The 24,902-nt window shown below is 42.1% G+C and overlaps 1 protein-coding gene across 1 annotated transcript in view; it reads left to right on the top strand.

Annotated features, from left to right (window-relative positions):
* The first annotated feature begins 3,406 nt into the window (after nucleotides 1–3,406).
* LOC124113498 overlaps nucleotides 3,407–24,902 on the top strand; it is a 54,686-nt gene continuing 33,190 nt past the window's right edge. Inside the window, exon 1 of the mRNA XM_046473864.2 lies at nucleotides 3,407–3,723. The gene's annotated coding sequence lies outside the window, so the exon portion shown is untranslated. The remainder of the gene's footprint in view (nucleotides 3,724–24,902) is intronic.

Genomic DNA, 24,902 nt, shown 5'->3' with positions numbered 1-24,902 from the left:
AAGAAATGAAATACGACGCATCATGCTGGAAATTTCTGGACTTAACGTGTCTTGGGGAAATACGGAGCACGGAGGCAGGAATCCACTTGAACCTGCTCGGACTCCAGACACCCAATGTTAACTTCCTGGGACACCCCACTTTGTTGTACCTTCACTTGTATGTCTTGTTTCACAACTAACTTACTGAAATTGCGTTCTTATCAATCTAAATAAATATTAAGCTCTTTGGATTATTTGGAACCAAACTGGAGTGTTACATGTGAAAATACCTTCACTCTCGTTAGCTAACTGGTGGTGTGACGCCGACATCTGCCTGTTCTTGTTATCTGCTAAATGACTTACCAGAAGCTAATACTCTTTCGTTAAGGGCATACAACGTCATTCAAATGGCAAAATGTCCTAACAAAGAAAATTAGTTCCTTGATTGTGTAGAGGTGTGCCTCCAGGGGACAGTGTATCGAGGGGGGAGGGGCGTGACAAGGGTTAACGCTGACGACACCGAGTAATCTGATTACTTTATTATCATATGGCTGGAACATAGCTTAGATATTAGATATAGCCCGAAAACGCAGGCCTCAATCGTATGATACGCCAATTAAATAGCAACAACAAAATATGCCGAACCAAAGAAAGATTGATTAAACACCTCCTTGAACGGTATTGAGTTAATGTGCAGATCTTAGAGTTTACGCATTTGGCAATCTGAGAGGAAGGGTGATGAAAGTCCAAGGCAAGGGTCATAATGGGGGCGATAACCAGGAGATCCTATTACAGCTAAGGGAGACAACTTTTACGAGAAATTACATTTTGTTACATTCCCAAAGTACCATAATTATATATTCTACACGTGAATTAGTGCAACCGAATTTAGTTTACATTTTAAGCTGCTTGAATGATATATTTAACCAGAATTTGCTTCAAACATTTGGTAAATCGAAACCGTATATTCGACGTAAAGAGCCAACCCTTAACCTCTGGGCTACAGGTTTATTACGGAATTCATGGAAGATGGTATTACCTTACATTAATCAATATGTAAAGGTAATATATTTGAAATCTATTAAAGAATTAACTCACATTACAGACTTTGGCAAATAAGTATTTTCTCCCGCCATATTGTTTAGGTATTTTATATGGGTTTGTAACGTGTATTGGTAGACAGTAAGCACGTCTGTGGTTATATTACATTTCTAGTGTATATTTGTTACCCGTGTAATGGCCTTCCGGAGGGAAAGGAGATTACATATTTTAAGACTTAATCTACCTTAAAAAGGTCAGACTGACCCATTACTCAATGATATATGAATCACCAATACAATATTAGCAATAATGCTTGCATGTAATTTGATGTGTAAAAGGTGTTTTGTTAGAATTGTTTACAAATCTTTAATCTTTGATCAGCAATGCACAACCATACCTCTGTCTCAAAGATATACTTAATACAATAAGAAAAGATCTCAGAAAGATTCAATTCTGTCAAAATATATATTTTTCTTCTTTGTACACCACTATGCCAGACAGCAAACTTAAGCAAAAACTTCATTTCTTGATCTATGGGGCGTTTGTCACAGAACGTGGTGACCATATATACAGTTACACTTCTGTCTTCAGAGGTTCTTAAAGGCTTCATGTTTATTATCTATAGGGCAATTATCGCTTAAAAAGGTTTATGGTGGACATGTGGAGGACATATCCAAATTTGAGGCATCAGTGACCAAAATGATGTCCCATGCAAATCTCTATTTTTCTATTTGAACCTTATGTTCTCGTGTGGGCTCAGGGACTTGCCGTTGCATGTGTTTGTGATGGGTGCCGCTGGTGGGGCATGATCACTATTTGATATGATATAGCCTCTGCAATTCGCAGAGATTTGTTGTGATAAGTGAAACTGCTTTGTCGCTTTATTTACATCAATGATGTGAACTGCATCTATCTATCTGTGTTTCTGCCTATCCCTCCGTCCACCCATATATCTACCCGTGTATCAATATTAGTAAGTTTTGCTTCCTTAATCGATCGACTAAGTCTAGTGTTTTGTGTTGATACAATTGACATCAATAACACTCTGTTGAGACTCTATATATATATCCATATATCTATCTCTCCCCTCTCTCGCTCTCTCGTGAAGCGCGGAGCAAATAGCATGCCTCTCAGTGAGACACTTAAGCAATAGTCAATAATTGATAACTTTCAATAACAAAATAGACTTCCCTTGCAAATACACCTCTTGGCTGTAGTGATATCTAGTATGAAGCGCTGAGTCAACAAAACGGGTGTAATTAATCACCATTGGATTCTACGCCATAAGATGATAGTATAAAAAAATTAAACCCGCCTTATTACGATGTAAATAGTATTTAGTTGCAAAACGCATCTGGCTGACTGAGAGCATAAAGCAAGACTTGCACAGCCTGTAGTCAATTTTCAGAGCCAGGGCTTATGCGCAATGAAAGGTCATTATGCTAGTTTATTTTTATACCTTAATTTAGATTTTTCAGTTTTACGAAAGTGCTTTTGAGTTCAGAAATATATTTGAATAGAAGCACGTACTATGTATACAGTCGTTCGTTCACCTTAACTCAGTGACGCCTTGTAACGTCACTGTAGGATTAGATGATTGGGTGAGTATATGCTTGTAGTTCATAGACACATTTTGTTAAGTTCCCCTTGAAGTTTATGACGCCAATGAGGCCTTTGACGTTGCTGTAGATGTGGGGGACGGTGCTGCCAAATGTGTCACCTCACTCCCCTGTCGACCGCCATTCAGAATATACTTATCACATGACTTAGAAAAATTTCGATTCTAACATTTAGATGAGTGTTTAAACATGCATGATGTGTTCTTCAGTCTCAAAGTCCAATATATATGATAATTGAAGCTAGCACCTCTAAAACACTGTCATAATCTCTTACAGGAATCTGACGGAAAGTGTAATTTGAAAACACGTTTAATAACGAAAGGAATGTTCTTTTGTATTCAAACTTTGTCTGTTATGATGAAATAATAGCAAAAAGGATGGATTGATTTTTTCAAGCCTGTAATCTAATTGCTGTATCAAAGCAAACATACGGTTCTGAGAATTCATGGCAGCAGTTAGTTTTGTTGCCTCGACAGATTATTGAATGAACATACATCAACGAACAATCGGCACGTCCCCCTTCCCCTTTCCTTGTCTCGGTTTGTTTTACTCCTGACTGACGAAAGACTCTTGTAAATACACTGTCGGCAGTTGCGGAGAATAGAGACCCATCAAATTTAAACCTTATTTGGCTATTCGTCTCAACACGTCCAGTAGGGAGACAAAGTCCCGCCCAATCAATGAGCTATAGGATGTCCCTTCCACCGCATTGGTTCCCGGCGACTTACAGCGACTTCAGTAGAGAAAGCAACGAGTGGCTATTTGAACAAGCTAACTTGGGGACTGGGCACCTGATTATTTGATGACGGGGTTGAAACAGGAAGGCTATTGTGTATCGTTGAGATCTGATCAATTTTCCTATTCTAAGTAGTCTGTGAGTTTGTGTGTGTGCGGGTGTAGCAGTCTTGTGGGCGGAGAGCTACATAAAGTCCGGGCAACATCGGTATCGGTCCTTACAAGCCAAGCAGGGGAGAGATAACACGCCTACAGCAAGCAGAACATCACAAACTCCCCTCTGTATCTCTGCCGCTGTAGATTATTGCTAACATATCAACCCATTTCTGTGGAACTTAGAAGCAATCAGGTAAGTCACGTTCCTAACTTTTGGGGGGGATGCTAGAAATGTGACTTTGTATGTTGCTATGAAATAACCGTTCATGCATTTATCTTGAAAGAATTGTTGGATAGTCTCTTGCATAAATATTTCTGGCATGTCTATTTATTTGAGAATATATATCCGGACTTCGCATTTAGAATAATCAATAAGGTAAGTGTTGAGCGTCGAAGATGTTTTAATGTTAAAGAATTATCCTTTTGTTTTCACCCGGAAATTATAACCAGCTTGTTTTTCCAAAATATGTTTCATAACAGACGTGGTATACAGTTAAATTTTACTGATATAATTTACCTATATCTATCAGGATCGCTAATGGTACCACTTAACTAAAAAGGTCTCAAATGAAAGATAAAAAATATAATAAGATATTTTACACAGATCTATTGTCGCTAATGGCAGTCGAAATAAGTGTCACATATTGAGGGTAAATTGAAACAAGCAAAATCTATATTGCCTCGTGGTGATAAGCTTTAGATAACAGTTGGAGAAAGATCGCAATATCAATGTAGTTGGGACTGGTCATGGTCACGACTACATGTAGAGAGGGGGCAGACAAACTTGAACCTTGTTACATTGGACATCCTCCTATCCGGACTTCGCATTTAGAATAAAATATTGTTTCATAGACATTTCTGGGAAGTTGACGGATAACAAAGTAGACAAAAAGTATACGGAAAACAATTTCTGTTTTATGCAGTATAATAAAAATGTTGTTAACATAAACATTTTGTGTCTACATAAAAAAATAATTATTGTAAATCTCGCGGCATTGATTCCGTCGGTGCTGAAGGAGACGAAACAGTATAACTGGATTGCCGTGTTCAGTTATTACGCTAACGTCTTCTTCAATAAATCTAACGTCTGATAACACACACTAGATGAACGCCTGTTATTTCCTTAAAGTTGCTTTGTAGACTTCAACGGCGTAATATGGTTAGCGCTAATGCTGTGTAGTATTTGAATACTGAGAAATGGTGTTTGTTTAGCGACTTAACTCGTGCAAGGTAGTTGTGACATATTTGTGATATTGATTTCCGACTGATGAGGCTAGACTGTGCAGTCGCATCACCTCCGTCTTACCGGCAACCTCTGTACCTGGTCGTATGTCGAGGAGGGGTGGGGGGATGGGGGGATGGGGGGTGGGGGTAGAGACACGGTGCACCAGACGCGCCTGGTTAACATTGCACCAACTCGTGAAGATCCGAGGTAGAATAAGTCTTCAGCAACCCATGCTTGCCGTAACAGGCGACTATGCTTGTGGTAAGATTCGACAAACGGGATCGGGTCGTAAGGCAAGCTGACTTGGTTGATGCATATCACCGTATGCTAGTTGCGCAGATGGATGCTCATTATGTCAATCACTGGATTGTCTGGTTGAGACTCGATTATTTACAGACCGCCGTTATATAGCTGGAATATTGCTGAGTGCGGCGTAAAACAACAAACAAACAAACAAACAAACACATTGCACCTATCTACGGACAACAGAAACCTTCTAACCATGCCAGTTAACAGGCTTGTGTCAGTTCCCTGCGGGCGTCTTCCCCCGACTTATCTAAGACTTGGGGGATCTTGAACACTTTTATCACATTCATATAACAGCTCTGTTCAATCGCATTGTCAACTGCAAAAGATAGTAAATATCCATGTTTGGTGGTGGCCCAAAATGAAGCAAACAAGAATGGTTCTTCGATGGGGATGTATTTGATATAAGTATCGCAGTCGTGTTTTGGACCTTAAGTTTGCACTGTTTACAGTCTAGTAACGTTTTGATGTCGTTTGAAATTGTTTGATCGAATCACATTTCAAACTGCGTATTTTCTTTTGGCAGGCAGTTTAACACCTCTGTTCATTCTCATTTTATAACATATCATATACAAGACATATCACCCACCACGACCACGACCACGACTACTACTACCACCCAACCCTCCCCGTTCGTTCACTCACCTACTACTGATATCAAGCAATACGCATAGATTAGCTTAAACATCCTATCCTGTCGGTATCCAATCTCGTCGACTTGGATCCCCCTCCCCTGAGTCTGGTGATTGTCTACCACTAACCCTGAATCGATTCTAACAGCGTTAATTATGTCACCATTGAAAAACAATTACCCTATCGTGATAAACTGTAAGTGAATTTTTGCAATCACACTATCTGACGTCCATGTAGCGTATATCTCCATAAGATCTGTCGTGATCGGAAGAGGATGTGATAGAGGATGTGATAGAGGCTGTGATAGAGGATGTGATAGAGGGTGTGATAGAGGATGTGATAGAGAGGGGGCACACAGGGGCATCAAGCTCACTTAAACCTAAATGACGTGAAACTCACTCGATACGCTTTCCGTAATTGCTTTTTTATTTGATATATGATTAATGAAGGACAATATGCACATGAGACTATCCATCACAAACACCATATCTCTCCCTGGTCAACAGGAGCATACATACCGATAGCATTGATCAGATCTGGGACAGATGGAAAACTATTATTACTGTTCAGGATTGTGTATCAAAAGAGCTAACATGATTGGTATAGAAGAGGAGGGGACCTTGTTCCTCAGCGTGGTCTTTGTGTTTCAACTGTCATTACTTCAATAAGTCAACACGGACTGACGCTACTCATAGCTCTTAGACACCCGTGAAGATCCGGGGTAGAATAGGTCTTCAGCAACCCATGCTTGCCGTAACAGGCGACTATGTTTACCGTAAGAGGCGACTAACGGGATCAGGTGGTGCATGTCATCGATCACTGGATTGTCTGGTCCAGCTGGAATATTGCTGAGTGCGGCGTAAAACAACAAACCAACCAACCAGCCAACTCATATCAAAGCTGTACAATAGACCAGTTGAATATACCTCACATCAAAGCTGTACAATAGACCAGTTGAATATACTTCATATCAAAGCTATACAATAGACAAGTTTAATATACCTCATATCAAAGCTATACAATAGACATGTTTAATATACCTCATATCAAAGCTATACAATAGACGTGTTCAATATATCTCACATCAACGCTATACAATAGACATGTTTCATATACCTAATATCAAAGATCTACAATAGACCAGCTATACAATAGACATGTTTAATATACCTCACATGAAAGCTGTACAATAGACCAGTTGAATAAACTTCATATCAAAGCTATACAATAGACAAGTTTAACATACCTCATATCAAAGCTATACAATAGACATGTTTAATATACCTCATATCAAGGCTATACAATAGACATGTTTGATATACCTCATAACAAGGTTATGCAATAGACATGTTGAATATACCTCATAACAAGGTTATACAATACACAAATGTGATTTGCCTCATAACGTCCACCTATATACCCGTCACGGGCTCTCGGCAGTATGTACATCATAGGACATGCTTCCACGGGTCACGTACTGCACGTCTGGGTACTTAAAGATTATCATCGACTCCAAGTAAATGGATTGGACACTAAAAGTAACCAGTGGCCTGAATACGTCGCAACGGAATTCCCTTTCTGCAACGTCAGCACAACATTAAACGTAGGGGGGCGGGGGAGGCTGACAGTGAGATCACATGTGATCTGTATGTTGTGGTTCGATCCCCGGCTGTGTCATACCCAAAGACGTTTATAGATGGTACTTGTTGTTGCGCTCGGCATTAAGGGGCTAAAACAAGGACTGGTCGGCTCAGGGTCAATATACTGTGTCTGAGTGGGGTGTTCATGTTAAACTGCTAGGCTTCCTTCTCATATTAAATATATCGATACTACGCAACCAGTACCCTGATCTTAAGATCGCTAATGTACTGAACTGAAAGGTATATTTCAGGAATCACTTTAAACCCAACAGAATGTAGTTCTGTAGGTAAACCTTTTAGTTACGTCCTCATCTCCGTGGGCTTTGGGAATTGATGTCTTGTTCTTGCAAACGGATCTCAGATTGAAACGTACACTGACGAGAAAATTGACATAATGGCTAATCTACGTCGATAATAACAAGGTGCGAGAGACTCAAGTGATTCCGTCCCTTCATATTTCATGTCGTTTGGGTCGGTGTTTGATGTCGTCGGTGTCGGTGTTTGATGTCGTCGGTGTCGGTGCCTGTGACACTTGCCGTGTGCCCGCTCGCATCCCCACGGGCACCAGAACGAGGCGCTACGCATCTCGAACCTCTTCTGATGTTTGCCACGTGTGACGAGAGAAGGCTACATCGTGATTTATATCGCTCTAACTGAATATATAACTGCTTCAACTCGGAAACCAAGACAAAAGAGACGAGTTGGAATCAATTACAGGCAAGCTGAATTCTCTTGACTCAATTTCCTGTAATCTCAGAGATCAGCAGCGGTTAAATGACAACACGCATAAAAGTAGATAATGCAATAAGGCTGTAGAAAATACTTTGCAATCTGGACTTTGTAGACAACATTTAACGTGCATGATTGTAGATTCGATTCTGTAGGATTACATTATAGGAACATGGTTTAAAGGAAGGTTTGCGAGGTGATGCATGGTAATGGACGATACGGGAACAACCCCTGCCTGTTACGTGACACTTTCTTGCTATATGTGAACAACCTCTGCCTGTTTTATGACAGTCTCTGGCTAGATGTATACAACCTCTACTTGCTCGACGCCAGTCTCTGGCTAGATGTATACAACCTCTACTTGCTCGACGCCAGTCTCTGGCTAGATGTATACAACCTCTACTTGCTCGACGCCAGTCTCTAGCTATATGTATACAACCTCTACTTGCTCGACGCCAGTCTCTGGCTAGATGTATACAACCTCTACTTGCTCGACGCCAGTCTCTAGCTATATGTATACAACCTCTACTTGCTCGACGCCAGTCTCTGGCTAGATGTATACAACCTCTACTTGCTCGACGCCAGTCTCTGGCTAGATGTATACAACCTCTACTTGCTCGACGCCAGTCTCTAGCTATATGTATACAACCTCTACTTGCTCGACGCCAGTCTCTGGCTAGATGTATACAACCTCTACTTGCTCGACGCCAGTCTCTAGCTATATGTATACAACCTCTACTTGCTCGACGCCAGTCTCTGGCTAGATGTATACAACCTCTGCTTGCTCGACGCAAGTCTCTGGCTAGATGTATACAACCTCTGCTTGCTCGACGCAAGTCTCTGGCTAGATGTATACCATCTCTACTTGCTCGACGCCAGTCTCTGGCTAGATGTATACAACCTCTGCTTGCTCGACGCAAGTCTCTGGCTAGATGTATACAACCTCTACTTGCTCGACGCAAGTCTTTGGCTAGATGTATACCATCTCTACTTGCCCGACGCCACTTTTATTAAATAGGTACCCTATATTCTGCTCACAGCAATGTGTTTGGGAAATGATACTGCTATAATTAGTAGGGAAATTTGGAACAGGCAGAAGTACCTCGTGCAAATAAATACCATATTGATAAGTCGCTCGTTTGTCGAGGTTTGGTGGGGGTGGATTCAGATTTCACTTGGCAAACCAGCTTAATCAAAGTTTAATTGTCTACTAAATGAAAATGTCAGTGATTCATTAGTTGTGAAATTAGTTTGTATGTAGGCAGTGACATGATGGTTGTATGTAGGCAGTGACAAGATGTTTGTATGTAGGCAGTGACAAGATGGTTGTATGTAGGCAGTGACAAGATGGTTGTATGTAGGCAGTGACAAGATGGTTGTATGTAGGCAGTGACAAGATGGTTGTATGTAGGCAGTGCATTGTGCCGTGACAAGATGTTTTTAAATATGAAGTGTGTTGGTATTGAAATGTTGGACATTTATATTTCAACATCTAACTCTATGTTATTTAACTTATTCAGTGTTTTGTTCTTTTGAACAAAGCACTTCGCGGATGAATTGATAATAATGTCGAGTCCTTTTCTAATGATATCGGCATGTCCTTTGGACAAATGCAACATTCTTCATTTGAAACGTGGCGAGGTAGAAGAAGAGGAATCAGTCAGTTTACTTGGAGGAGGAGTCATTGACCATCTTGTGGAAGGTCAGGCCTATACGTACTTAGGGATACAGATTAGGGACAAACTCCATAATGCTCATAACAAGGGCAAACTTCGGGCAGAGTGCAAATGTAGACTAAAGAAAATCTGGAGTTCAGAGCTGAACGGTCGCAATAAAGTCAAAGCCACAAATACTTATGCTGTGCCCGTCCTTTCGTATCATTTTGGTGTTGTTGTTTGGACGAAACCCTCACACGAAGAATCATGTCAGACAATAGATCCCACCACCCTTGCTCTTCCCTCAATCGCTTATATTTACCAATTATGCTGGGAGGGCGTGGTTTGATTAATTTGGAGGCTCTTCACGACAGAATTGTTTTGTGCACTTTTGCACACATTTATTTGTCTGATGATCCTCTTGTGAAGTATGTCAAGACTCATGATGAAAACAAGGCATTCAACAGTTTTCTAAAACGAGCCAAGGATGTGAGACATACTCTCAATGTCGGTGTTGATTTTGCTGATGGTTCTGTACTGCTGGACGGTACAGAAATGAGTGTCAACCAAGCGAGGTGCCATATCAAATTGGCCCAGACTCAGTTTTTAAAGGGGAGGCTATCTGAACGACCACTGCATCGAGTGTATGTGCAGTGTGTTGAGAAGATCAGCAATCCTGCAGAGTCATTTGCTTGGATGAAGTCGTCTGAACTGAATAGTGAAAAAGAAGGCTTTCTGTTTGCTGCTCAGGACCAGTCACTTCCCACTCAAAACCGTCAATGTGTGATTTTGCATCAAAATGTAAATATGAAATGTAGATTATGTAATGAATTTAATGAGACTTGCTAACACATTGTCAATGGATGCCCAGCTTTGGCACAAACACTGTATCTTAAGCGACATGATGGGGTGGCTCGATCAGTTTATTACCGTCTTCGTCATGCTCGTGGTTTTGACACAGAGGTCCATCCATGGTACAACCCGGAATATGTAGAGGGCGTCATAGAAAATGATCAATACAAAATCCTTTGGAATAGGCCCGTATACAGCCTCAGACATATCCAGGACAACAAACCTGATTTTGTCCTTTGGATAAATCCAATGAAATAATTTATATCATTGAATTTACTGTCCCTTTTGACACTAATGTGATTGACAAGATTGAGGAAAAACATGGCAAATATGCAGACGTCGCTTTCGAAATGTCACGCATCCCAAGTACCAAGTTGTCCGATTCCACATTGTTCACAGTGCCTTAGGTTTGGTACCTCCCAATCTGTTGACTGACATAAGGAGAGTACCCGGGTTTGCTACCAGGAATACAGCCCTTCTGATAATCTGGGTAATGCAGAAGGCTGCAGTGTTGGGGAGTCTTCACATTCTCCGAAAAGCTCTGGTCGGGTCTGACAAGGCAGCGCTTCCTGGGAGAAGTCCCATTCGCTGTCTGGGCTGCGTGTAGAGGGAGCAAGGGGGCCCTGAGCTGATGATGAGCCTAACCAGCCTGACTGTGCCAGGATCACCCAAACACTCTTTGCTGCATTTTTTAAATATCAGTCTGTAACTACTACTACTACTACTACTACTACTACTACTACTACTACTACTACTACTACTACTACTAAAAGAAAAGAAGAGAAAACAAACTCTCCATATTCATAAGAAATCTGTAGTAGGGTGATTCTTGAAGCCGTTGAGGCTCAATGACTAGTCATTTCTGACTAGAGAAATACCTCAGTACTTAAGCCTCCATCTTCCAAGCTTGTAGTTTCTTTTCACCATAGACAGCTACAAAGAAAAACAAAAGCATGTGACTCTCCGTCTCAATTTATTATCATAAAATAAGACGAACATGAAAGAAACGAAGGAAAGTCTTATACAGATTCTCTATCAACGGGCAATCATTGTCGACGGGGAAGCGGGAGCTTAATACCTGTGAGAGTCTTTGAGAGTAATATGAGAGTTCGCCCCTAACAGCGGGAGGCGATCAAGTGGCCCACACAAGTCAAGGAGAAAATTCAACAGATATTAGCGCTGGCGAAGGCTATTAATATAACCTGATTGAATATACGGAAAGCCATCATGCTTCACGTTGAACATGGAGCTGGGGCCAGGGGCTAGCGGGGAGATTCCTATATCCTACACACTGAGTCGGAAGTAATGCGTTTGTAGTGAAACACTTACAGATTGAACATAATTAGGATAGATGGATCCTTTGAAGATTAGAGGGAAGCGTTTTACTGTATTAGGCGTATTTAAGTGTAGGACCTCGGGGTTGTTAGATCAGGGTTTAAGTACGGATCACTGTAAAGGATGCCGTTGGTGATGATTATGACGACTGTGTAACCACTGTAGTTGATCGAGTAATTTAGAAATGATTAAATGTATGTAGCTGTCTATCACCGCTCCCAATCTTTAACATGGCTTTCTCGTTATCTCTGTAGTGTATAGTGAGGCAGTACAAGGCAATACAACACTGGGCTAAGTGAAGGGGTTTTAAGTGAGACAATACAACACTGGGCTAAGTGAAGGGGTTTGAAGTGAGACAACACAACACTGGGCTAAGTGAAGGGGTTTTAAGTGAGACAACACAACACTGGGCTAAGTGAAGGGGTTTTAAGTGAGACAATACAACACTGGGCTAAGTGATGGGGTTTGAAGTGAGACAATACAACACTGGGCTAAGTGAAGGGGTTTGAAGTGAGACAATACAACACTGGGCTAAGTGAAGGGGTTTGAAATGAGACAACACAACACTGGGCTAAGTGAAGGGGTTTTAAGTGAGACAATACAACACTGGGCTAAGTGAAGGGGTTTGAAGTGAGACAATACAACACTGGGCTAATTAAAGGGGTTTGGAGTGAGACAATACAACACTGAGCTAAGTGAAGGGGTCTTAAGTTAGACAACACAACACTGGGCCAAGTGAAGGGGTTTTAAGTTAGACAACACAACACTGGGCCAAGTGAAGGGGTTTCAAGTGAGACAACACAACACTGGGCTAATGAAGGGTTTTGAAATAAGACAACACAACACTGGACTAAGTGAAGGGGTTTTAAGTGAGACAATACAACACTGGGCTAAGTGAAGGGTTTTTAGTGAGACAACACAACACTGGGCTAAATATTGAAGGGGTCTTAAGTTAGACAACACAACACTTGGCTAAGTGAAGGCGTCTTCAGTTAGACAACACAACACTGGGCTAAGTGAAGGGGTTTGAAGTGAAACAATACAACACTGGGCTAAGTGAAGGGGTTTTAAGTGAGACAACACAACACTGGGCTAAGTGAAGGGGTTTTAAGTGAGACAACACAACACTGGGCTTATTGAAGGGGTTTGAAGTGAAACAATACAACACTGGGCTAAGTGAAGGGGTTTTAAGTGAGACAACACAACACTGGGCTAAGTGAAAGGGTTTGGAGTGAGGTCTGGAGATTTCGTAATATAATATAATAATATAATAATTTAATCTAATAATATTTAATATAAAATTATATTCGGAAAAAAAATATTGTTTTCTTGTTGTTTTTTTGTTGTTGTTTAACGCTGCACACAGCTACATTACAGTTATATAACGGCGATATGTAATTGATCAAGGCTTAATCGACCAGACAATCCAGTGATCAATGTTATGGGCAACACTCGGGCAATAGATGACGGTTTACGTTGTGACAGAACACTTCGCCTCTTTGAAATATTGTTTAGTGGTCATAACTCATTACGAATACATGTAGTGCCATACAGTAAAATGTAATATCATGTAGTACCATGTAGTATCATGTAGTACCATTTAGAGACATATAGTACCATGTAGTACCATGTAGTATCATGTAGTAGCAGTTAGAGCCATGTAGTATCATGTAGTAGTATTTAGAGCCATGTAGTACCATGTAGTACCATGTAGTACCATGTATTCTCCTCGTTCAAAACCCGCTAACGGGTTAGCCAGTAAGGGTAGCGGTTGTCCCAGTCATCTCATGTGTTGAGATTCAATGCGTACAGTTGCGTCTCAGGGGCGTGCAAGAACCTCATGATCGTGGGTTCGAATCCTAGTTCGCCCTAATTATGTTTCTAGGTTTGTCAGCACCATACCCGTGCTCGTGGGTTACGCCGAAGTGGTAAACGTCTGAGACCTGCATCACTTCGGGTTTTCCTCCCTCATTTAGCCGACACGCCGTGATATAACCTGTATACTGTTCAACGCGGCTTTAAACCCAACTCACTCACTCACTCTTAGCCGGTAAGGGTTTAGAAATTCAAAACTGATAATTGTGAAAGAGGAGAACTTGTGTACATATTAAAGCAATGCTCGACGCTGTCAGACCCGTGAAGATCCGGGTTCGAACAAGTCTTCAGCAACCAATACTTATCGTAAGAGGCGACTAACGGAGTCGGGTGGTCATGCTCGCTGACTTGATTGATGCATGTCATCTTGTCCCAATTGCTTAGGTCGATGCTCGTGATATCAATCACTGGATTGTCTGGTCAAGACTCCGTTATTCACAAACCGCCGTCATATGGCTTGAATATTGTGGAGTGCGTTAAACAACAAACAAACAAAACGATGCTATCAGCTTCCTGCCCACGCCGTGTCTGTTGTTACAAGGTAGAAACTTGTTCATTCCCATTCTTCATTGATCCTGTAGATAAATCTAAAGATAACATTATGTCTAGACTTCCCTTTTAAAGGTTTGAAAGAAAACCAGAAAGGTAAAATGGTTATCCATCCTTTAAACAAGATATTGTTATGTATATACGTCCATAACCTTGTGTTATAAATAGGTTTCTAAATTTCTTGCCTTCAAGAAACGTGAACATCTCAAGTAACACATCTTTGTGCACATGGTCCTTGATGTCCTGTCCGTTAAGGGTTAGAGGTTAGAGGTTAGAGGTTAGAATTTAAAGCGTTCGCTTGTTACGTCGCAGACTTGCTGGACGTGGGTTCGAATCCAGCATTCATATTGATGTTTATCCTTGGTATTTTACGGCAGTTCTTAGTTCTTCTTGCAATAACTGTGTGCCTTGGTTCAATGCGTGTCACGGTATTCCTACAAACAAACAAACAAACACACAAACAAACAAACGCCATCTGTCCCATATTCAGGTGGGCGGGGAACATAGAAGGCCTACCTCCTACCTTCTCCCCGAGATAACGTCACAATATTGTAACATCGGAAAAAACCCAGATAAAACTTTAAACGCGACGCGTATTCTACAGAATAAGAAACTACCGAAACCCTGTCACACCAATAACAGTGATCGTGATTGACATGAACGAGAAGTACAGTGCACGTCAATCATCCAAGGCGCTCTTCATGCATCAGATGTGATTGAGGGACAATGCCACTGTAACGCCTATATTCAGTGTCACCGTCATTTAGCAACGTCACAGCAAATCCTGGTGTATTCTTCAGCTTTTAAATCATATATATATATATATACTGTCAAGAACTGACTGATTTATGGCTCCGTTTCTTGATACAAGTCAATTGATTTTATTTAAGACCGGGATATAACGACTTGCCCAGATGTATAAAACCGACATCAATGTCGATTCCAAATCAAGACCCTACTGACAGGATGGCTTGTACTCTTGTTTTTGGCCGATATTCCGTTGGCTGATTAAACACCAATGTGTAAATGTGGCCGGAACTGGAGACACCAATCAGCTGATTGGGTTCACGCAGGAAACGTTTTATGAACTAATTACCCATTCTGCTCATCGGGAAACCGCTGTGAAGATGGAGGGGACGTATCACCGCCACTAGGCCGGCATAAAATAACTGTGTCAGTATGATTGATCAAATTTAGGTGTTATTGAAACAAAGTTTAATTCTCCAAACGTGCGACATAAAAAATGTTTTCCCTGCCTCGAGATCATTTTCAGTCAGTTCTCCAAATCTGTCACACATGGGAACTGTGTTTAACAGGGTTGTGTGGTTGGATTGAAAATTTGCAAACTATATTCATGAAAACGAATAATAATCATTAAATCATCGCAATGTGATAAGATATGGGCTTAAAAACGAAATCTAAAATTATGGAAGAATATTAAAACATCATTATTTTAGAGGGAAACCACAGATTTCTTTTGTGTGAGTGAGTGAATATAGAACCATCTGGATGCATGAGGTTTACGCTTGTATATTATTAAATGTAATACTACTTTGTGTCATGCACCCACACAAAAAAGATGAAAACCTGGTGTATGTTTTGTCTTGTATTGAGTGATGTATTACGTAATGTCTCATGGTTCTATGTCAATGGCCTGTCACAGGGATGGCATTGAGCATGTCCTGCTTCAAACATACACCATGCGCCATGAATCAGAGTCGCATTAAGTACTTAGCGTGAGACAGTGGTTACTGGGGCCAGTGAAGACATGTGGCGTATTATTGTTGTCAATGTGATCATGCGTCTTAAACCCCGCATTGCCAACATGTGGAATCATAACCTATGGCCAATATTACTTCTGAAACTACTACTACTACTACTACGACTACGACTACGACTACGACTACGACTACGACTACTACTACTACTACTACTACTACTGCTACTACTCCTGAAGTAGTAGTAGTCTTAACGCTCCCCGGTTCAATGTGTGAAGCCCATTTCTGGTGTCCCCCGCCGTGATATTGCTGGAAGATTGTTAAAAGCGGCGTAAAACCATACTCACTTACGCTTCCACTGAACTCCCTGCACTGCCTGTATAAATCCCAGTGTTAACTGCTCATGTAGCTGGGCGAGGGGCTTAGACACACAAATACAGCTGGAGCATTGACACTACAAAGTGTATGTAACCTGACACCGTCTCTATGGACATTAGTAGACGCAGGAACACCTCTCTATATACACAATAATATCGGCAGTAAAGCTGTGAGGTGAGGTGAAATGGGGTTTAACGTCGCGGCCAAGATTATTGCATCTATATAGCGACGTGCATGCACGTGCGTGCACGTGCGTGTGTGTGTGTGTGTGTGTGTGTGTGTGTGTGAACATTTCTTATGGCTGTGGAAAGGTGTCGCTTTTATTTACAACTAGTGACCACTCTGACGTACGAGTACATTCACTAACGCTGGCATTAGCACAGACACCACCCTGACCAGTATCTCTGACACCAGTGATACGTGTTGCCAAGTCAAGTCAAGTATGTTGCGCCCGGTAAAACCTTGAGTTTAGGATATAGAACAGTTGTACAAACTGGCCTCACTGTAAGCCATCCCCGATTCAGCACCAATGGACAGGCCAGGAACTTGCTTCACTGTAAAGCCATGTCAAATTAAGCACCGATAGATACGACAGGAACTTGCTTCACTGTAAAGCCATGTCAAATTAAGCACCGATAGATACGACAGGAAATAGCCTTACTGTAAAGCCATGTCAAATTAAGCACCGATAGATACGACAGGAACTTGCTTCACTGTAAAGCCATGTCAAATTAAGCACCGATAGATACGACAGGAAATAGCCTTACTGTAAAGCCATGTCAAATTAAGCACCGATAGATACGACAGGAAATAGCCTTACTGTAAAGCCATGTCAAATTAAGCACCGATAGATACGACAGGAAATAGCCTTACTGTAAAGCCATGTCAAATTAAGCACCGATAGATACGACAGGAAATAGCCTTACTGTAAAGCCATGTCAAATTAAGCACCGATAAACGCAACAGGAAATAGCCTTACTGTAAAGCCATGTCAAATTAAGCACCGATAGATACGACAGGAAATAGCCTTACTGTAAAGCCATGTCAAATTAAGCACCGATAAACGCAACAGGAAATAGCCTCACTGTTAGGAAATCCAGATTTAGCACCAATGGACAGGCCGGGAAATGACTTCACTGTAAAGCCAAGTCAAATTAAGCACCGACGGACACGCTAGGAACAGGCCGCATTGTAAAAAGGCGGCGCAGATAGTCGCAAAATTGCAACGTAATAAATCACGCGGCAGCCTTACTCTTCCTTTGATGATGATGTGACCAAACATTGGCTTGAGGATGCTCCAATTAAACCCGAGAGACCCGTGGTGGTGTTGATGTACAGTCAGTTTGACTCTCAATGTCACTAATCAATGTTTGCAGGTGCTCGCACACCCCTAGTAAATCCGTCACCACCAGGTGGCGTGGCCTCTCCTCGCACGTGACTGTGGAGCTCTTGTAAGTCCTTGGTCTGAATCGATCACTCACTCACTCACTCACTGAATCATGTAGGACCATCATGACCACGGCATTTCCACAAGGTTGTAAACCACTCAGCACAACGACAACGCAGACACAACAACACAACATCTAGCAACACAGACACAACAACACAACATCTAGCAACACAGAGACAACACGACATCTAGCAACGCAGAGACACAACAACACGTCATCTAGCAACACAGTAGCACAACAACACGCCATCTAGCAACACAGTAGCACAGCAACCAAATTAGCAACACAGAGACACAACAACACGTCATCTAGCAACACAGTAGCACAGCAACCAAATTAGCAACACAAAAGTACAAAATATACTATATATATTGTTAACATTTTAGCAGTGTGTCCCCTTTCCGTAAACATCGCCATTCTGTGTCTGATACACAGTTTCCCTCCCTCTTTTTCACACATATGCAATCTATTTTTCTCACACACACTGCGTTTCTGGCTCTTTGTGGTACTATTGGGGTAGCCTGACGGTTAAAGCTTTCGCTCGTCACGCCGAAGACCCGGGTTCGATTCCCAACATGGGAACAATGTGTCAAGTCCATTTCTGTGTCTCCCACCGTGATGGCATTTTGCTAAATTCGGCGTAAAACAATACTCACTCAATCACTTATTCAGCCTCTTTGATACAGTCTCTCTCTGTGTCTCACATTCCCTCTGTATAGCACACAGTCGTAATTATACACTGACAAACACATTACTTGATAGTCACTTGGAATATAATCAATGTCTTCCAAAGATGGCTTCACGTCTGTTTTTTTCTGATGGAAACAGTAGCTGGCGTAAGACTCCGTAACAGTCGATACAACTGAACAGTTCATCTGTCATCCTGTCCTCGTGGCTCCCAACAGCTCCTACAAGCTCCATGCTCCACTGACACGGGGCACAGCTGCCTCTGAAAACACCGATTGGGTCGGACTCGTGTAATAAGTCTCACCTGGCACACATCCTCGATGATCTAGGGTATTATATTTCAATGCTATTATATCATGACCAATCACAGTTTGGTCTCGGAAGTGACGTCATCACTTCTATCGCCCTTATCCCCTGGACATATGTGACTGGACGGCTATGTTTGGCGTCCTTCCATCGGGTTCCATACGAAGCCGTAGTGGCGATGAGTTTGTTTATTGTTTGCACTAAGCAATAGTACAACTTTATGACGTCGGTCTTTAAATAATCGAGTCTGGACCAGACAATTCATTGATTGACATCATGAGTATCCATCCATGCAATTGGTATACGATGACATGCATCAACCAAGTCAGCGAACCTGACCACCCGATCCCGTTAGTCGCCTCTTACCACAAGCTTAGTCGCCTTTTACAACAAGCATGGGTTGCTGAAGACCTGTTCTACCCCGAATCTTCACGGGTTGAGACTATGGTGTGAGACTGTACTACAGTAAACTACTGTTATAACGAACTCAAAAGTATCACTAATTTCAGTTCGTTATATAATTTCCTCACTGTAATCGTCGCAATTGAAGAAACATAAACACACTGGACCACAAAGTGAGTTCGTTATATCCCACCCTGATTATAGTGTCGCCTCTCTTGGTCCCAGTAGACATGTGTAGTAAATGGTCCCTACCTGACTAAAGTGTCGCCTCTATTGGTACCAGTAGACACAGGTAGTAAGTGGTCCCTACCTGATTAAAGCGTCGCCTCTGTTGGTACCAGTAGACACGGGTAGAAAGTAGTCCCACCCGATTAAAGCGTCGCCTCGATTGGTACCAGTAGACACGGGTAGAAAGTAGTCCCACCCTGATTATAGTGTCGCCTCTCTTGGTACCAGTAGACACGGGTAGAAAGTAGTCCCATCCTGATTAAAGCGTCGCCTCTCTTGGTACCAGTAGACACGTGTAATAAGTGGTCCCGACCTGACTAAAGTGTCGCCTCTATTGGTACCAGTAGACACGTGTAGAAAGTGGTCCCTACCTGACTTAAGTACCACGTCTCTTGGTTCCTTAGTACCAGTAGACACACGTCTAGACACTAGACACAAGACACACGTGAGGGCGTCCGATCAGGCATCAGTGAGGGTAATTACATGGTATTTGATACAACGCTGACATTTACACTGATGCTATATGTATATCATCATTATAACACTCGTCTGGAGATTAATAAGTCAGTAGTTTATAGTTTGACATATATAGGGTGTGCTAATTGCACGTAGGTTTGCCTTGGGCACTGTGCTCTGTCACGTGCTGCAACAATCGCATAGGGTAGGTATTAAATAGAAGGACAGAGACGCACAAAAACGTAACTACCAATATGAATATTATCATAAGCCTTGCTAAGCATATTACATAGAATTTGCCAAGGAGATAACACGCTTGGACACTGCAACTATCGTGGCACTGCGTGAACAGCGACCCAGGTCCAGAAGATTGTCAGATGAATGGACGATGTGAGCCTAATGGAGGACTGCAAGGTCGCCGGTCAAGTGGTCAGTTGGGGGAGGAGGATTGAGGGAGAGTAAAGCTGGACAGGAATCAGATTAACAAGCGTTTGATGTTCGATCCATGTTGCACAACATGAGCTCCGTCAAGGGCCTGATCATCCCCTCATTAACGGTGAGAGGACGAGTGGAAGCTAACTCCTCCTTGAAGTACTGCATTTAGTCCAATCGAGTTATAACGTAAGTTGATCTGGAAGTTAAGTACGTCACAGTGGATATGCTGTAGTGGGGATTCAGCGGCTACGGTGATTCCCGCATCCCAATTTTCAGCGTCTATGGAGATTCATGCATCCCCTGTTTCAGCGTTTATGGGGATTCATGCATCCCCTGTTTCAGCGTCTATGGAGATTCACGCATCCCCTGTTTCAGCGTCTATGGGGATTCATGCATCCCCTGTTTCAGCGTCTATGGGGATTCATGCATCCCCTGTTTCAGCGTCTATAGGGATCCATGCATCCCCTGTTTCAGCGTCTATGGGGATTCATGCATCCCCTGTTACAGCGTCTATGGAGATTCACGCATCCCTTGTTTCAGCGTCTATGGAGATTCATGCATCCCCTGTTTCAGCGGCTATGGGGATTCACGCATCCCTTGTTACAGCGTCTATGGAGATTCATGCATCCCCTGTTTCAGCGTTTATGGGGATTCATGCATCCCCTGTTTCAGCGTCTATGGAGATTCACGCATCCCCTGTTTCAGCGTCTATGGGGATTCATGCATCCCCTGTTTCAGCGTCTATGGGGATTCATGCATCCCCTGTTTCAGCGTCAAAAGGGATCCATGCATCCCCTGTTTCAGCGTCTATGGGGATTCATGCATCCCCTGTTACAGCGTCTATGGAGATTCACGCATCCCTTGTTTCAGCGTCTATGGAGATTCATGCATCCCCTGTTTCAGCGGCTATGGGGATTCACGCATCCCTTGTTACAGCGTCTATGGAGATTCATGCATCCCCTGTTTCAGCGTCTATGGGGATTCACGCATCCCTTGTTTCAGCGTCTATAGGGATTCATGCATCCCCTGTTTCAGCGGCTATGGGGATTCACGCATCCCTTGTTTCAGCGTCTATGGGGATTCATGAATCCCCTGTTTCAGCGGCTATGGGGATTCATGCATCCCCTGTTTCAGTGTCTACGGGGATTCATGCATGCCCTGTTTCAACGTTTATGGGGGTTTATGCATCCCCTGTTTCAGCGTCTATGGGGATTCATGAATCCCCTGTTTCAACGTTTATGGGGGTTTATGCATCCCCTGTTTCAGTGTCTACGGGGATTCATGCATGCCCTGGTTAAGCGCATCCCCTAGTTAAATGTGTGTGGGATGCTAGGCGTCCTTTTCGTTACTGTCGTCAATCCCCGGCTCTGAGAGCCACACGGTAATGCTGTATGGGAATTTATAAACATTGTTGACAGGACACATGTTAGATGCATTTCCTTCTTCGCATGTAGCCCTCTCCTCGAGAACAATCTCACCTTTTGTAATCTCTTGAGAATGTCTTAATTCAACAAAATACTCTGCAAATAGCTAGCCCGAGCTTTCTGAACACTCATTTATAAAGCCCAGCGTCCCTGTTGAAATCCCATTTCTAGGAAGCATCACATCTGATACCTCTGTCATCTCGGGCCTCGCTACCATCTTCCTCATATAACCCTCCTAGCTCTCATGGCAAGTTTAAGAATCAATGATTTTAATCTTTTACTTCCTAAAGAATCAATTGTGGATTGTGGACAATGTTTATTCCCGCTACTTGTGAGGGAGTAGTTGGTTTTGGGAGTAGAACGATCATAGATGAAATGATGCTGTCCTCCTTTGAGTTTACGGAGGAGGCAACAGAAGCTTTGAAGGATCCTGTGAAGGGGAAGGACAACAGGGGAGTTGTAAGACTTCTTCAGACAATAGTATAACTATGTACTACTATAACATGATGGACGGCGATCATTATAGATTATCCTTTAATAGAAGCTGGCATTCAAAACGACTGCCATCTCATAACGATTATGGTGCTTCGGCTTTTTAGAAATGAATGCCATTTAAATAATGTCGATATGAAATGTGTTGATATTTATCTTAGTAGATACTCGAATTGAAAACAATCATTTAACCTTTGTTTTTTCTGATATGGATTAAGAAACATGATATGATGTCCACATCAGAGTCTATATAGGGAATCCAAGTCTAGAAGTATGGACCTTAGTGTCATTTGGATGGAGTAAAACGATATCAATAGTATGTTGAAACTATTTTTTGTCATCCACCTCTGTGATTCTCAAACGGGTACGATGGTCATGGGATTTCAAACTTTGTCTCACTGTAATCATTGTGTGTGAAACATTGTCTGTTTATAATATGGTAATCATTGACTGATAGATTAATATATACTCACTGCAAAAAGATATTCGAACCATAGAAATATATGGAGAAGTGTGTACGTTAAGAAGAGATGTTTCCAATGTGTACCACTCAATGACAAAATTAACAATCAGTCACGTGTGAGAACAGTGTCTTTATTCTTATCACGATATGCTGCACGTGATTTTCAAACTTTACACACTAGTCCTGCACGAGACAAATGGTGCATCTGGAGTCATGGATCTGTGGCGTCACATGTCATGCTTTTATGAGCGTCGGTTCACACAACATACTAGTATGTCCGTTTGTGGGTCGAACCAAATTTATATCTCTTGAATATGAGTAATTCTTCATATATTAACCAACATGTATGGTATTCGCGTTTCTTTGAGTATACATGTAGATGCATGGATTCCGTGTAACTGAAGTTGGATTTGGATTACTTGAGTAAGTGAGTGAGTGGGTGAGTGAGTGGGTAAGTGAGTGGGTGAGTGAGTGGGTGAGTGAGTGGGTGTGTGAGCTGGGTTTAAGTGGATTTGAACAGAAATTCCCTGTTTTGACTTGTACCACGTGTTCCCGTGTTTTTTTCGAGTGAAAATGTGACTTGCCTTTGCGTGTGTTTGTGACGGGTGCAATCTGTAATCGTCACTATCTGCCATTCATTCATGAACAAATGCTCATGATACAGTCAGAAACGTACAATCAACTGTACTTTCAACAGAGATATGTGATGGCACTGGAAAGGGTTTTGTCGCTTTTGTATTCAGGACTTCCATCATGACCAGCGATTAATTATTTTTCAAACCCTGTCAAATTTTGTCAAATGACCACTCCCTTAGGACACATCATGTCATTTGACCGCTCCCTTGGGACAAATTACGTCAACTGAATTGACAAAGTAACATGCAAATAATTGATACTTGTATTACAAAAGCAGCAAACAATGTTCACTGAACGTGGTCAACAAACTTTACCGTGATGACCAACAATACGGTCATTTTAGCCAACAAACTTTACCGTGATGACCAACAATACGGTCATTTTAGCCAACAAACTTGACCGTGATGGCCAACAATACGGTCATTTTAGCCAACAAACTTGACCGTGATGGCCAACAATGCGGTCATTTTAGCCACCAAACTTTACCGTGATGGCCAACAATACGGTCATTTTAACCAACAAACTTGACCGTGATGGCCAACAATACGGTCATTTTAACCAACAAACTTGACCGTGATGGCCAACAATGCGGACATTTTAGCCAACAAACTTTACCGTGATGGCCAACAATGCGGTCATTTTAGCCAACAAACTTTACCGTGATGGCCAACAATACGGTCATTTTAACCAACAAACTTCACCGTGATGACCAACAATGCGGACATTTTAGCCAACAAACTTGACCGTGATGACCAACAATACGGTCATTTTAACCAACAAACTTGACCGTGATGGCCAACAATGCGGCCATTTTAGCCAACAAACTTGACCGTGATGGCCAACAATGCGGCCATTTTAGCCAACAAACTTGACCGTGATGGCCAACAATGCGGTCATTTTAACCAACAAACTATACCGTGATGGCCAACAATACGGTCATTTTAGCCAACAAACTTGACCGTGATGGCCAACAATGCGGTCATTTTAACCAACAAACTATACCGTGATGGCCAACAATACGGTCATTTTAGGCAACAAACTTGACCGTGATGGCCAACAATGCGGTCATTTTAGCCAACAAACTTGACCGTGATGGCCAACAATACGGTCATTTTAGCCAACAAACTTTAACCGTGATGGCCAACAATACGGTCATTTTAGCCAACAAACTTTACCGTGATGGCCAACAATACGGTCATTTTAGCCACATAGTAATACCGGGTACCCAGCAACCTGTCGGGTACCCGTATGGGCGTGGATCGTTGCCCATAACGATAGTTCACTGGATGGCTTTGATCATACTTGTCTATTGCTTAGTGAGGAGTTATACACCACTCACACAATCATCAGTTGTGGTTTTGTTCGTATTTTCTTCAACTCATCTCAAGTTTGATCCTATCTGCAAGGAAAACATTAGGTTAATTGCCATCATCAAACAAGGTTTTGTTGTTTGTGGTCATGGATTGTAAAATCGATGCTATTTTGTAAGGGTTGTGA

This window comes from Haliotis rufescens, unplaced genomic scaffold (assembly GCF_023055435.1).
Source record: "Haliotis rufescens isolate VD_foot unplaced genomic scaffold, xgHalRufe1.0.p SCAF_6, whole genome shotgun sequence".
Lineage (NCBI taxonomy): Eukaryota > Metazoa > Mollusca > Gastropoda > Lepetellida > Haliotidae > Haliotis > Haliotis rufescens.
This window is presented reverse-complemented; position numbering and strand designations above follow the sequence as displayed.